The sequence below is a fragment of the Salmo salar genome, chromosome ssa02, assembly GCF_905237065.1.
Source record: "Salmo salar chromosome ssa02, Ssal_v3.1, whole genome shotgun sequence".
Classification (NCBI taxonomy): Eukaryota; Metazoa; Chordata; class Actinopteri; order Salmoniformes; family Salmonidae; genus Salmo; species Salmo salar.
Genome location: NC_059443.1, coordinates 24,637,089 through 24,653,798, shown reverse-complemented (window position 1 = coordinate 24,653,798; position 16,710 = coordinate 24,637,089). Strand labels below are relative to the sequence as shown.

Genomic DNA, 16,710 nt, shown 5'->3' with positions numbered 1-16,710 from the left:
AGCGGTATGACGGCTGCGTGGTCCCATGGTGTTGATACTTGCGTGCTATTGTTTGTACAGATGAACGTGGTACCTTCAGGCGTTTGGAAATTGCTCCCAAGAATGAACCAGACTTGTGGAGGTCCACCATTTATTTTTTCTGAGGTCTTGGCTAATTTCTCTTGATTTTCCCATGCTTCACATCAAAGAGGCACTGAGTTTGAAGGTATGCTTTGAAATACATCCACTGTTACACCTCCAATTGACTCAAATGATGTCAATTAGCCTATCAGAAGCTTCTAAAGCCATGACATCATTTTCCAAGCTGTTTAACGGCACAGTCAATTTAGTGTATGTAATCTTCTGACCCACTGGAATTGTGATACAGTGAAATAATCTGTCTGTAAACAATTGTTGGAAAAAATGACTTCTTTCATGCGCAAAGTAGATGTCCTAACCAACTTGCCAAAACTATAGTTTGTTAACTTCTCTAGGGCCAGTGGGACGAAATCGTCCCACCTACGTAACAGCCAGTGGAATCCTGTGGCGCGTTATTCAAATACCTTAGAAATGCTATTACTTCAATTTCTCAAACATATGACTATTTTACACAATTTTAAAGACAAGACTCTCGTTAATCTAACCACACTGTCCGATTTCAAAAAGGCTTTACAACGAAAGCAAAACATTAGATTATGTCAGCAGAGTACCCAGCCAGAAATAATCAGACACCCATTTTTCAAACTAGCATATAATGTCACATAAACCCAAACCACAGCTAAATGCAGCACTAACCTTTGATGATCTTCATCAGATGACACACCTAGGACATTATGTTATACAATACATGCATGTTTTGTTCAATCAAGTTCATATTTATATCAAAAACCAGCTTTTTACATTAGCATGTGACGTTCAGAACTAGCATACCCCCCGCAAACTTCCGGTGAATTTACTAAATTAATCACGATAAACGTTCAAAAAAAATATAACAATTATTTTAAGAATTATAGATACAGAACTCCTCTATGCACTCGCTATGTCCGATTTTAAAATAGCTCTTCGGTGAAAGCACATTTTGCAATATTCTAAATAGATAGCCCGGCATCACAGGGCTAGCTATTTAGACACCCACCAAGTTTAGCCCTCACCAAAGTCAGATTTACTATAATAAAAATTTTATTACCTTTGCTGTTCTTCGTCAGAATGCACTCCCAGGACTTCTACTTCAATAACAAATGTTGGTTTGGTTCAAAATAATCCATAGTTATGTTCAAATATCCTCTGTTTTGTTCGTGCTTTCAAGACACTATCCGAAGTGTAAAGAAGGGTGACGCGCACGACGCATTTCGTGACAAAAAAATTCTAAATATTCCATTACCGTACTTCGAAGCATGTCAACCGCTGTTTAAAATCAATTTTTATGCCATTTTTCTCATAAAAAAGCGATAATATTCCGACCGGGAAAGTGTGTTTACGTTCAAAGAGAGAGAAAATAAAAACATGGGATCCCCTCGTGCACGAGCCTCAGTCTGATGGTCCTCTGATAGAGCACTTACCAAAGGCGCTAATGTGTTTCAGCCTGGGGCTGGAATTACATCATTCAGCTTTTTCCCGGGTTCTGAGAGCCTATGGGATGCGTAGGAAGTGTCATGTTACAGCAAAGATCCTACATTTTCAATAAACAGAGCCAAGAAGCCCAAGGAATGGTCAGAGAGGGTACTTCCTGTACAGAATCTTCTCAGGTTTTTGCCTGCCATATGAGTTCTGTTATACTCACAGACACCATTCAAACAGTTTTAGAAACTTTAGGGTGTTTTCTATCCAAAGCCAATAATTATATGCATATTCTAGTTTCTGGGCAGTAGTAATAACCAGATTAAATCGGGTACGTTTTTTATCCGGCCGTGTAAATACTGCCCCCTAGCCCTAACAGGTTAACAAGAAATTTGTGGAGTGGTTGAAAAATGAGTTTTAATGACTCCAACATAAGTGTATGTAAACTTCCGACTTCAACTGTAATGTATGTATATGTGTGTATATATGCAGACAGACATAGAGGCTCTCTGTGTAGTTCACCTTGTTAATTAACTGAATTTATTGATGTTTTAATTTTGATATATCAACTAATATAACCCACAATCAGGTGTCAAGTCTCCCAATTCCTTTCCTTTCTCTCACACACACACACACACACACACACACACACACACACACACACACACACACACACACACACAGCCATTGTCTCACAACACATTTTTTGGGGGGTGCTCAGTTAAGAAAGAGGTGAAAGAGACAAACCAGGGCCCTATAGTATTCAGCACTCTAGTCAATCACTAAGGGCTGCAGCTAACGGTGTGCTCAGCTAACGGTGTGCTCAGCTAACGGTGTGCTCAGCTAACGAGCACAACCACTCATGAAATGATGTGAATGGCTGTGGGTGGGAGAGTGGAGCGCTGCCTTGGAGCCACCCTGACAATTACACAGCTGTAACTGACTACATGGCCCTGCCATTCAGACGCCCAGGTCCTCTCACACACACACACACACACACATACATACATACATACCGCACCACACTCTCATCCACACAAACTGTAATCTAAATCACACAAATAAATAGTTTCATATTATACTGTGCTTTCACCTACTTAGACTCATTCATGCACGTGCACACTTACTCACACACACTCATTCACGCATACAGATTTAGATTCATATACTAGTGCTGAGCAATTAACCGACATTTATGTTATTTGAATTTTTTTTTACAATTTATCGACCGACTTCTCTGAGCTCGATGTGCAGTTTCTGTAAAGATAAATCAAATCTAGCCTGAACTGTGCGAGGTAGTAGGGAGTTGTAGTTTCCAACAGGCCAATATTCAATATAGTTTAGTGCAGAAAATTTGGTAATTAAGTACATTGACCATAATTCATTTCGCGCCTGCTTCAACTTGTCCGGTCTGTGCGGAGCAGACACGGAGACTGAGAGAAGAGAGAATGCAAGATGGAGAGGGACAGAAAGCCTGAAAATACATGATCTATGTGATTGATAGTTGGTATTCAGCAGTCATAAAGGAATGCCTTATTCACTTTGAACTACTAAAATAGTGATTTTGTCAGAAAATAGGCAGCAGCTCTATAGAGAGGAAATGATGACTTGGAATGTAATAATAAAGTCATCAAATAAAATAATTTATTCACATTACTTTATATTTATGTTTAATAAGTGATAAGCAGTGTTAGGTTCTAATTTTTCAGAGTTAATAACTCACGGACACTAGAGAAGCTTAACCAAGTTTAATTCTTCCCAAAGGGTCTATACAGCTGTAATTCAGACACAGACATGGCTTCCCCTGTGGTAGTATTCATACCCCACTTTGGGTGGAGTCTCCTCCTTATCGCTAAACATTGCATCATTATTGCTAAGCACGGGGCTAAGTGACACGAGCCTTCAACGGTTTCAGTACTGCCACATGCGATCGTGTTCCCTGCACTCAGCCCCTCCCAAGCTTCATTATGGCACCCCTCATGTCTCTTTTGTAACTAATGTTCCTATACTTCTGAGTATGACAATGTTCAAAGTTTACTCCAGAATCCAACATTAGTAATGGGCATCATGGACTTTTATTAATTGTTTTCTTCTGTGTTGTTACAGTATTCAACCCACAAAAGTTATATAAAAAAAATATAATTGAAAACCTTAATAATCGAACCAAACCAACCTCAGCACTATCAGATTCACAATCACCCATATCACACATCCTACAGAAACACAGATTTACTCACATACTCACATACATACTCACCCATGCAGAGATGCTCCATTTTAACCTAAGGTAAATCAATTACTCCTCTGAGATTCGTTCATTTACACAGTATATATAGTATGTATGTATAAAGGAGTGCAGAGCATGCTACTGGTGTTGGGAACACGGCCTACAGGGAGGAGGTGAGGGCCCTCGGGGGTGTGGTGTCAGGAAAATAACCTCACACTCAACATCAACAAAACAAAGGAGATGATCGTGGACTTCAGGAAACAGCAGAGGGAGCACCCCCCCTATCCACATCAACGGGACAGTAGTGGAGAAGGTGGAAAGTTTTATGTTCCTCGGTGTACACATCACCGACAAACTGAATTGGTCCACCCACACAGACAGCCTGGTGAAGAAGTCGCAACAGCACCTCTTCGACCTCAGGAGGCTGAAGAAATTTGGATTGTCACCAAAAACACTCACAAACTTTTACAGATGCACAATCGAGAGCATCCTGTCGGGCTGTATCACTGCCTGGTACGGCAACTGCTCTGCCCACAACCGTAAGGCTCTCCAGAGGGTGGTGCGGTCTGCACAACGCATCACCAGGGGCAAACTACCTGCCCTCCAGGACACCTACACCACCCGATGTCACAGGAAGGCCAAAAAGATCATCAAGGACAACAACCACCCGAGCCACTGCCTGTTCACCCCTCTATCATCCAGAAGGTGAGGTCAGTACAGAGACTGAAAAACAGCTTCTATCTCAAGGCCATCAGACTGTTAAACAGCCATCACTAACATTGAGTGGCTGCTGCCAACATACTGACTCAAATCTCTAGCCACTTTAATAATTAAAAATTGGATGTAATAAATGTATCACTAGTCACTTTAAACAATGCCACTTTATATAATGTTTACACACCCTACATTACTTATCTCATATGTATATACTGTACTCTATACCATCTACTGCATCTTGCCTATGCCGCACGGCCATCGCTCATCCATAGATATTTATATGTACATATTCTTATTCATTCCTTTACACTTGTGTGTAAAAGGTAGTTGTTGTGAAATTGTTAGATTACTTGTTAGATATTACTGCATGGTCGGAACTAGAAGCACAAGCATTTCGCTACACTCGCATTAACATCTGCTAACCATGTGTATGTGACCAATACAATTTGATTTGATTTGAACACAGGTTCAGTGGCTCGGTGACTGCATCTAACAGACTTAAACACTCCCATAGAGATGTTGTTCCACCATACACACACACACACACACGCGCACACACACACACACACACACACACACACACACACACACACACACACACACACACACACACACCTATGCATTTACATGAATAGGATTCATAAATATCTTTGAAATGAGCTGAGCTTAGAAGACAGGAAGAGATTCACTTCTGTGGATTCAATACATCCACCCTCCTTCACCTCCCTCACCTCCAACTACCTTTCAATCTCATCTATTCCCCTCTATCTTTTATTCATCTCTTCATCTCTCAGCCCATCCATATTTCTCTCTTCCTCAGAATTTACTCTGTGTGTCTTCCTCAGAATTTACCACCACAGCTTTCCATTTGGCAGTATCTCTCGCTCTCTCTCTTTTGCTCAGTGTCGGTAACAAAATGATATTTTTTTTTTGTTCAAGCCTCTGTCTCTCTCTCTCTCCGGCCTCTTTCAGCAGAAGTTGGACTTGGCAGAGGGTGTGAGGAGAGGAAGACACAGGGGGGATAGGGAGAAGGAGGTGGTCCCAGTGGGCTGAGGGGTAAAGCTGTAAAGAGAGTGGGAATCACACGTCTGCTGGCTTTAGATTCATCTCATTAATTACTCTTGTGAAATTTTGGGTTGTGACACACTTGTTATTGCTTTGTATTATTAATAAAAGCGTAAGGGTAGGAAATGGAAGGAGGGAGATGGGGAGATAAGAGGAGGGAGACTGAGGGATAGAATCAATACACGGGCTTAGGAAGGAAATTAAAAGTGGCGAGAGGACAGAATGGGACAGGCATGGCGGGGCGGTTGGCAGGTCGTTTCATTAGTCGTGGCTGGGTTAATGACTGTCATTTTACAGGAAGAAAAGAGAATAACACCAAGCAACACAATGCTCTGTAATTGGCAGTGTGATTGGACCGTCGCTAGGTCAGCTGATTTCAAACAAAGCTGTTTTTCCAACCGAAAACAATGGACGGAATATGAAGGGCTTAAGTCGAAATAAGGAAATGGGCTCTCTCACTCTCTCTCTCTCTCTCTCTCTCTCTTCCCCAACCTCCCTTAACAGTAAATTAACTGTAGATTGTATTATAAAATAGCAATTTACAATAAGGTGCGCTAGTAATTTGCGGTGTGTCCAGACGTTAAGAATGGTGTACATTAAACTGGGGTGTAATTGCATGTAGCTGCAAACTTACATTTGGGTTACTTTAATTTTTCTCTTTGCACCGCTGCTCGCCACATTGCGTCAGAACGTTCATCGTTGGATCATGGATGAAACAATGTTTCACCATTAGAGATCAATAGAAGAGTACACACTGTAGTGTAATCAAAGTCGATTTCATTCAAATGCTTTATTCCATACCACGCTGCCGCCTTCAGCGATACAGCGTCTTCTGTTCATAGATACTCCTGCTTTACTTGAATTCAACCTGTTATTGCTTTCAAGATTCAATATTTACATTTAACGAGCGCTGTATCTGGAAGTGACTTTCGTTCAATTATGTTGTGTGTGTGTGTCTCGCCATGTAAACATGCAGGAGAGATGTAATGTAATTCCATTTAATAGCCACATCTCTGGGATGGATGACAGGAATGGATAGAGTGAGACAGGCAGAGGATAGTTGAGTGCTGCGGGAGAGGCCTTAGTGATGGAACTGCAGCCAGACGGCTACCATGTCTGTTTTATCTGTCCAACTTTTCTCACTTTCTCCACCTCATCTGTCTCTTCCACGGTTACACCAACGATGATCAAGACGCCGATAACGATGAGGATGAGTTAAATGGCTGCGACACACACACACACACACACACACACACACACACACACACACACACATGCGTAAACTCTCTCATGCACGCACGTATATACACACTCAAACTGGTCCCATGGTTAGTAAAACAGAGAGGGTAATGAGTGTGGATGCAGCTCTGTGGAGATTAATCTGTGCTTCGTAGACGTGACCCACTTTATTTGAAGTGGAGGGGCATCCGTTATTATCCCAATTCATCACCATTAGGCCTTGGCTCCCCTGCTGTTAACCACACACACACTGCTAACCAGTCCCCGGGACACACACGATCACACACACGATCACACACACACACACACACACACACACACACACACACACACACACACACACACACACACACACACACACACACACACTATCCCCTAGGGAAGCATGGGCAAAAGCCTGGGCAGGAGGGAAAGGCGAGGGGGATCAATGTTTTTACACACAGATATGTGGGTATAGGCTGCGTATTGGCAGTGATGTTGTGTGCTCGTGAGTGTGTGTAGGTAGAAGGGAATGGTGAGTGTAATGACTTTGTGGGGTTGGATGAGGGGAATGAACCATGGGGGATGGCAGAGGATTGGGGGATGAACGGGGAAAGAGGAAAGTATGGAGGAAAAAGAGAGCCCACTAAGCATTTACCGTCAGGCGACGTCTTTTGGACGTTTTTTTTTTTAATTTTGATTTAGATTTTTTTGATTTCAAAGTCCACGGATGTTGATTTTTGGTCCGGACCTAATCTAAACCAATAATAGACATCTATGTTTCACAAGTTTGGAAAGCACATTAGAGTAGAGCACAGCAGAGTACAGTGTATAGTAAATAAAAGTATAGTACTCTAATGTACTCTATGCTACTGAACAAAACTGTACTGTACTATACTCTACTTTACCTTACTGTACTGTAATGTACTGTACTCTACTGAATTAAACTCTACTGTATTCTACTGTACTCTACTGAATTAAACTCTACTGTGCTCTGCTCTACTGAATTAAATTCTACTGTGCTCTACTCTACTGAAGAAAACTTGACTGTCCTGTAACATACCCTACTGTGCTCTAATGTATTATAAACTGGGTGGTTTGAGCCCTGAATGCTGATTGGCTGACAGGTATACCTGATTTTTATACCATGGGTATGTCAAAACATTTATTTATACTGCTCTAATTACATTGTTAACCAGTTTATAATAGCAATAAGGTACCTCAAGGTTTGTGATATATGGCCAATATACCACGGCCAAGGGCTGTATCCAGGCACTCCTCATTGTGTTGTGAATAAGAACAGCCCTTAGCCGTGGTATATTGGCCATATACCACACCTCCTCGGGCCTTATTGCTTAATTAATCTGCCATACTGTAATGTGATGTTCAAACTTGTGAAACTGCTTAGATGTCTATGATTCATTCAGATTGGATATGGTCCACACTGACCAAATTTGTACTTGTTGGAGCTCATTAGAATAATACCCAGCATGCTTTGCTATTGTTTATTTTTTTACATTTCTATTTTGGTCATACAGCAGATATTCTCATCCAGACCGACTGACATTCAGGGCATTCAACTAAGGTAGATAACAACAAGATATCACAGTTATAGCAAGAAAATAAAAACATCTGTAACCGTTACTAAGAATGTTATTGTAGTTGAAGTGTTCTGTTGGTTTAACATTGTTGCTGCCAGTATTAAAGCTTTTGAAAAAGCTTACATAAATGCTTGTGACATATTGGATCAATAATAAATATTCTGTTGCAGTCTTCAGGTTGCTCTTCTTTCCTATATTATTGTGATATTGAGAATTCTTTGAGAATGTACAGTACCAGCCATTTTATACATTATAAAATAATAGTGAAGACATCAACACTATGAAATATCACATATGGAGTCATGTAGTAACTAAAAAAGTGTTAAACAAATCAAAATAGAGTGAAGGAAAAGCAGCCAACAAGTGCTCAGCATATATGGGAACTCCTTCAACACAGTTGGAAAAGCCTTCCAGGTGAAACTGATTGAGAGAATGCCAAGAGTGTGCAAAGCTGTCATCAAGGCAAAGGGTGGCTACTTTGAAGGATCTCAAATATAAAATACATTTTCATTTGTTTAACCTGTTAGGGCTAGGGGGCAGTATTTTCACAGCCAGATAAAAAACGTACCCGATTTAATCTGATTATTACTCCTGCCCAGAAACTAGAATATGCATATAATTATTAGCTTTGGATAGAAAACACTCCAAAGTTTCTAAAACTGTTTGAATGGTGTCTGTGAGTATAACAGAACTCATTTGGCAGGCCAAAACCTGAGAAGATTCCATGCAGGAAGTGCCCTGTCTGACAATTTCTTGCCCTTCTTGATTATCTCTATCCATTACAGAGGATCTCTGCTGTTACGTGACACTTCCTACGGCTCCCATGGGCTCTCAGAAGGCGGCAAAAAGCTGAATCGTGGCTTTGCAGGCTCTGGCTGAAAAAAAGTAGCGCGTTTGGGTAGTGGCTGGTTACAGTACTGTGAGACTCACGCTCGTGCCCGCGTCGACTGAATGTTTTGTTTTCTTTTGTCTGTTTACCTAAACGCAGATTCCCGGTCGGAATATTATCGCTTTTTTACGAGAAAAATTGCATAAAAATTGATTTTAAACAGTGGTTGACATGCTTCGAAGTACGGTAATGGAATATTTAGAAATCTTTTGCGCCATGCTCGTGACCCTTATTTACACTTCGGATAGTGTCTTGAACGCACGAACAAAACGCCGCTATTTGGATATAACGATGGATTATTTTGAACCAAACCAACATTTGTTATTGAAGTAGAAGTCCTGGGAGTGCATTCTGACGAAGACAGCAAAGGTAATAACATTTTTCTAATAATAAATCTGACTTTGGTGAAGGCTAAACTTGCTGGGTGTCTAAATAGCTAGTCCTGTGATGCCGGGCTATGTACTCAGAATATTGCAAAATGTGCTTTCACCGAAAAGCTATTTTAAAATCGGACACCTCGATTGCACAAAGGAGTTCTGTATCTATAATTCTTAAAATAATTGTTATGTTTTTTGTGAACGTTTATCGTGAGTAATTTAGTAAATTCACCGGAGGTTTGCGGGGGGTATGCTAGTTCTGAACGTCACATGCTAATGTAAAAAGCTGGTTTTTGATATAAATATGAACTTGATTGAACAAAACATGCATGTATTGTATAACATAATGTCCTAGGAGTGTCATCTGATGAAGATCATCAAAGGTTAGTGCTGCATTTAGCTGTGGTTTTGTTTTTTGTGACATTATATGCTAGCTTGAAAAATGGGTGTGTGATTATTTCTGGCTGGGTACTCTGCTGACATAATCTAATGTTTTGCTTTCGCTGTAAAGCCTTTTTGAAATCGGACAGTGTGGTTAGATAAAGGAGAGTCTTGTCTTTAAAATGCTGTGAAATAGTCATATGTTTGAAAAATGGAAGTTTTCGGATTTTAGAGGAGTTTGTATTTCGCGCCACGCCCATCATTGGATATTGGAGCAGGTGTTCCGCTAGCGGAACGTCTAGATGTAAGAGGTTAACACTTTTTTTGGTTACTACATGATTCCATATGTGTTATTCTATAGTTTTGAGGTCTTCACTATTATTCTACAATGTAGAAAATAGTAAAAATAAAGAAAACCATTGAATAAGTAGGATTATCATTTTATTTTATTTTACCTTTTTTACCTATTTAACTAGGCAACTCGGTTAAGAACAAATTCTTATTTACAATGACGGCCTGCACTACCTGTGTCCAAACTTTTGACTGGTACTGTATGTGCAGTTGAAATTTGTCAATAGAATCAATGACTGAAAATATATTTTCAATGTTGTTCAATTGTTTTTAAATGTCCACATAAGATGTATTTTCAACATCTCTTAAAAGACGTATTTTCGACATCCATTTAAGACGCCTTTTTGATGTCCGTATAAGATATATCTTTTAAATACATATTTTCGATGTCCACAAAAATATGTCTTCTAACATTTCACTCAGCACCTCATTCAGTCTTTTCAACGTAATTTTGTTTACTGGGTGATAGCATTTGAGCCAGAGACCAGAAATGATTAGAATTACCAGCAGTATCCCCTTAATTACTGAGAGAATGAGCGAGGGAGAGAGAGCAAGGAATGAGACGATGTCAGAGGTTATGAGATGCATAAGGTGTGTGTTCAGAGAGAAACATTTAACCTGAGGAGGTGGGAATGAGGAGGAAATTAGTGAGAGAGTGGGTGAAAGAAAGAGAGCAGGGAGAGAGAGAAGGAGAAAGAGAGTAAGATTTAATTTAATCCTGGTGGGGATATTACAGTGAGTTATTTTGGGGGGAGAGAGGGAAGCGGAGAAAGATTACATCTGTAAGTCATTTTAATGATGTCTCTTTCACAACTAGGGCCTGAGCCAACAGGCCAAACAGGCCAAACAAACACACTGTCATTTAGAATGGGAACGGACTTGGTCTCACGTAGCGCAGTACTCAGAAAAGACCTTTGGATGTAATTAATGGTTGTGGCCTTCATCAGTAGACACAGGAGGAAATGAGAAGATGGCAACTATGCTGAGACTCCTGGAGTGATGATGATGATGATCAGCAAGACTAGATTAAAAGTCTGAAAAGGGCAAATCAGAGATATGACATCGATGATGATAATTATGATGATGATGATTATGTTGACAATAATGATGATACTGATGATAATAATGATGGTTACCAAGGATAACATGAGAAGTCAGGAAGGGCATGACAGAGACAGGACCCTTGCAGTCCCTCCTGTCCCTCCCTGACCCTCCCTGACCCCCTTGATCTGCAGATTCCATCCAATACATAATTCATATAGTATAGCCCTGCTGCACTGCGCTACAGAGATTCCTATCTCCCCAACATACTGTGCATTAGGAAAGTATTCAGACCCCTTAACATTTTCCATATTTTGGTACATCACAGACTTATTCTAAAATGGATTAAATAAAACATTTTCCTCATCAATCTACACACAATACCTCATAATGACAAAGCGAAAACAGGTTTTTATAAATTTTTGCAAATGTATAATAAACAGATATCATATTTACATAAGTATTCAGACCCTTTGCTATGAGACTCCTTATAAGTTCCTTACATACATGAAGGGCACATTTTGGCATATGCTATATGATCGATGAGAAACTCCATATTGCAAATGTACGGTCCCTTACTCGACGTCCGCGAATGTTTGTAAAATTCGTGGACGGCGGCGGGCCGTGCACCGGGGCCAGATCTTCCGGGAAGTCATTGAACGGAGTCTCTCGGACATTCGGTTTCCGTTTTATAATTTTTTTTGTCATTTTTCCGCTGTCCCAGTAAATTCCACCAGATGGCGAATGGAATCTTATTGCAAATGTACAAAACATCACCAATCACGACATGGCCATTTCTCCTAAATGGAAAAGACTTCAAAGACGAAACTTGGTGAGCATAGGTTTGGCATAATGGGCAGTTGGCCCCGAAAAAGATGGCGTCGAGGCCTCAACGCTTTTTGAGTTAAGGCCATTTTTCTGGGATTAAAGGTCAAAAACAAAAATAGAGCGCTAATTTGACCACTTCACGTCAAAGTACTTGAACCTACGGTGTCAGGGAAAAAGAACCAGACATTTATCTGTTGTAATTTAAGAGAAATCGTACAATGTACAATTGGTGATGCTCAAAGAAATGAAATGTGTTTTTTCCCCCAAAATAGTTACAGATCCAGTTGCGGCATGTTCAGACGAATCCGTTAAGGTGGGTTTTGGAGCTCTGCGAGATTTCTGTGATTTTCTGTGATTTTCTTAACCTCTACTCAACAGCCAGTGGAATCCCGTGGCGCGATATTCAAATACCTTAGAAATGCTATTACTTCAATTTCTCAAACATATGACTATTTTACACCATTTTAAAGACAAGACTCTCGTTAACCTGTTAGGGCTAGGGGGCAGTATTGACACGGCTGGATAAAAAACATACCCGATTTAATCTGGTTACCACTCCTACCCAGTAACTAGAATATGCATATACTTATTACATATGGATAGAAAACACCCTAAATTTTCTAAAACTGTTTGAATGGTGTCTGTGAGTATAACAGAACTCAAATGGCAGGTCAAAACCTGAGAGATTCCTTTACAGGAAGTGGCCTGTCTGACCATTTCTTGAACTTCTTTTCCATCTCTATCATTTACTAAGGATCTCTGCTCTAACGTGACACTTCCCACGTCGTCCATAGGCGCTCAGAGCCCGGGAAAAAACAGAATGTCGTCATTCCAGCCCCAGGCTGAAACACATTATCGCCTTTCTCAAGTGGCCGATCAAGGGACACTGGGCTTATGCGCGTGACCCCGACCGCCCCGCCTTTGGGATTTTTTCCTCTGTTTGCCGAAAAGGAGATTCCCTGTCGGAATATTATCGCTTTTCTACGAGAAAAATGTCGTAAAAATTGATTTTAAACAGCGGTTGACATGCTTCGAAGTACGGTAATGGAATATTTAGAATTTTATTGTCACGAATTGCGCCATGCGCGCGACACTTCTTTACTATTTCGGATAGTGTCTGGAACGCACGAACAAAACGCCGCTATTCAGATATAACGATGGATTATTTTGGACCAAACCAACATTTGTTATTGAAGTAGCAGTCCTGGGTGTGCATTCTGACGAAGACAACAAAAGGTAATCAAACTTTTATAATAGTAAATATGATTATGGTGAGTGCTAAACTTGCAGGGTGTCTAAATAGCGAGCCCGTGATGCCTGGACTATGTACTTAGAATATTGCAAAATGTGCTTTCACCAAAAAGCTATTTTAAAATCGGACATATCGAGTGCATAGAGGAGGTCTGTATCTATAATTCTTAAAATAATTGTTATGCTTTTTGTGAACGTTTATCGTGAGTAATTTAGTAAAATGTTAGCGAATTCCCCGGAAGTTTGCGGGGGGTATGCTAGTTCTGAACGTCACATGCTAATGTAAAAAGCTGGTTTTTGATATAAATATGAACTTGATTGAACAAGTCGGTCGACCTCTAGTCTGAAGACTTTCCGAATGCACTGTAAATGGCCCTTTTATATGTGTGTAGAGCTGAATATACATGGCTGCCTGAGAGATCGAGAAACCTATAGATTTATCTCAAGTGAAACAAATGCAGGGAAGGCAAATGAACAGAAGGAGAGAGGGAGGGAGGGAGGGAAAGCGGGAGGGAAAGAGGGAGGGAGCCAAGTGGATGAGTGTTATACTGTGCATTCAGGTGAGGAAACGTGTGTGTGTGTGTGTGTGTGTGTGTGTTTGCCGACTGTGAGCAGGATAGAGGGAGAAAGCTGTTCAGGTGTGAGAGGGATTTGTATGAAGGAGAAGAGGGATGAGAGTGGGAGCAGCCCAGACATGTCTGTGTCTGATAACTCTGTGACCTGCTGCTCCTCGCACTTTGTCTACAGCGACCCCTTGACTGGCGCATCAGCACTGATGCTGCTAGACACACACACACACACACACACACACACACACACACACACACACACACACACACACACACACACACACACACACACACACACAAGGTAGTCTAAATCCAATGAGTAAATCCCGCCAGGTCCCAGAGTGTAGTCAGGTAAAGCTACCCCGGAACCCAGCTGCTCCCTCTCTCTCTTCTCTCTCTCTCTCTCTCTCTCTTTGTGGCTTTCAACTCCAAATCCTCATCTCCATATTCATGGAGAGTCACTCCTGTAGAGTACTGGGGAGAGCTATCAGAAATGGGCCTGCAGCATGCAGTTTGTTTGTGGCACGTCAATCGGAGAAAAGCCATTTCCTGTTCCTGTCGTGTGTGTGTGTGTGTGTGTGTGTGTGTGTGTGTGTGTGTGTGTGTGTGTTTGTTTAGGAGGGGGTTCAGGGGTGTTTTTAAGGTCATTCCAAGATCAAATCTTATTGGCTCAACTTGGGCAACCGTTGGAACAGAAGAACTACTTCCACTTTCAGAATGACTTTGTAAATCCCCCTACACTACCAGCTCAGCTATGATGAGAGATAGAGAACGGGAGGGGAGGGGAGGGGGGAGAAAAAAGAGAGGGGAGTAAAGAGAGAGACTCAGACAGACTGACTGACAGAGTTGTAGGAGTAATAGGGAGAGCTTTCTTCTCTTCTCTCTCTCCTTTTCTCTATTTTTTCTCTCATGCTCTTGCTTTGCTCGTGATGCAACAGGGGGCAATGTATTTCTGCGGGGGAAATTCAGCCAGCCATCATCACAGTAGACAAATAACCCCCCCTCTCTCATTTACACTTTCTCTCTCTCTCACACACACTCACACTTTCTCATGTGGCCTGCTGCCACCCACCTGATAAGCCTAGCTTAGACCAGGCTTGTGTTAGATCAGAGGAATAATGTTGAGGTATCATGTCAAGGTAACGACATCACCCCTATATCACAGGGAGAAACAGGGAGGATCGTGTTCCTGCTACTGAAGGTGAAAAGATTAATGTCAATGAAAAGCCATTGCACCTTATTGCAGTGACAGAGCAAGTCGATTCACATACTAGACCAGTGTTTCTCAACTCCGGGCCCACACAAGCACACCTGATTTAACGAGTCAAGTGTTTGATGGTTAGTTGAGGTAGTTTAATAAAGACTTGCAGGCCTACATTTTTTAAATTTTTGTCATTTAGCAGATGCTCTTATCCAGAGCGACTTACAGTAGTGAATGCATACATTTCATACATTTTTTCTTCTTCGTACTGGTCCCCCGTGGGAATTGAACCCACAACCCTGGTGTTGCAAACACCATGCTCTACCAACTGAGCCACACGGGACCTAGACCAACACGTCTTCCATATTTCATCCCTGCCCTATTAAATGTACCGGACAGTCATCAGAGTAGTACGACAAGCTGTAGACTGGTCCTGTGAGCTGCCCCAGAGAAACTGCTGAGCCGGCATCACTGTGTCACCTAGTCCCAGGAAGCCAGTTTTACATGCTGTTTAATATTATTGGGTTAAAAGTATGTCCTGACGACGTTGCACGTTTCATACAGAGCACTTCTAGGACCAGATACTAGTGTAAGGATTCCCTTTGTTCTGTGTTAGTGTGTCAGCTTGTGTCAGTGGAGGCAGATGAGTTTGTCAGTGTGAATACACAGTATGTGTCTATAGGTATATGTTGTCCCTAAGTACCTCCCTGTGTGAAGGCGGTCTAGCTAGCTCTCTCACCAGCCCTGCAGAACCAGTCCCATCAATCACTCAGCTGTTACTATATATATATCAATCAGTGTTGCTTCCTAAGTGGACAGTTTGATTTCACAGAAGTGTGATTGACTTGGAGTTACATTGTGTTGTTTAAGTGTTCCCTTTATTTTTTTGTAAAAATAAAGGGAACACTTAAACAACACAATGTAACTCCAAGTCAATCACACTTCTGTGAAATCAAACTGTCCACTTAGGAAGCAACACTGATTGACAATAAATTTCACATGCTGTTGTGCAAATGGAATAGACAACAGGTGGAAATTATAGGCAATAAGCAAGACACCCCCAATAAAGGAGTGGTTCTGCAGGTGGAGACCACAGACCACTTCTCAGTTCCTATGCTTCCTGGCTGATGTTTTGGTCACTTTTGAATGCTGGCGGTGCTTTCACTCTAGTGGTAGCATGAGACGGAGTCTACAACCCACACAAGTGGCTCAGGTAGTGCAGCTCATCCAGGATGGCACATCAATGCGAGCTGTGGCAAGAAGGTTTGCTGTGTCTGTCAGCGTAGTGTCCAGAGCATGGAAGCGCTACCAGGAGACAGGCCAGTACATCAGGAGACGTGGAGGAGGCCGTAGGAGGGCAACAACCCAGCAGCAGGACCGCTACCTCCGCCTTTGTGCAAGGAGGAGCAGGAGGAGCACTGCCAGAGCCCTGCAAAATGACCTCCAGCAGGCCACAAA

The 16,710-nt window shown here is 41.5% G+C and overlaps 1 protein-coding gene across 1 annotated transcript in view; it reads left to right on the top strand.

Annotated features, from left to right (window-relative positions):
• The window catches only part of LOC106577561 (cell adhesion molecule 4-like), a 171,351-nt gene that overhangs the window by 18,266 nt on the left and 136,375 nt on the right, over window positions 1-16,710 (top strand). The gene's annotated exons all lie outside the window — the stretch shown is intronic.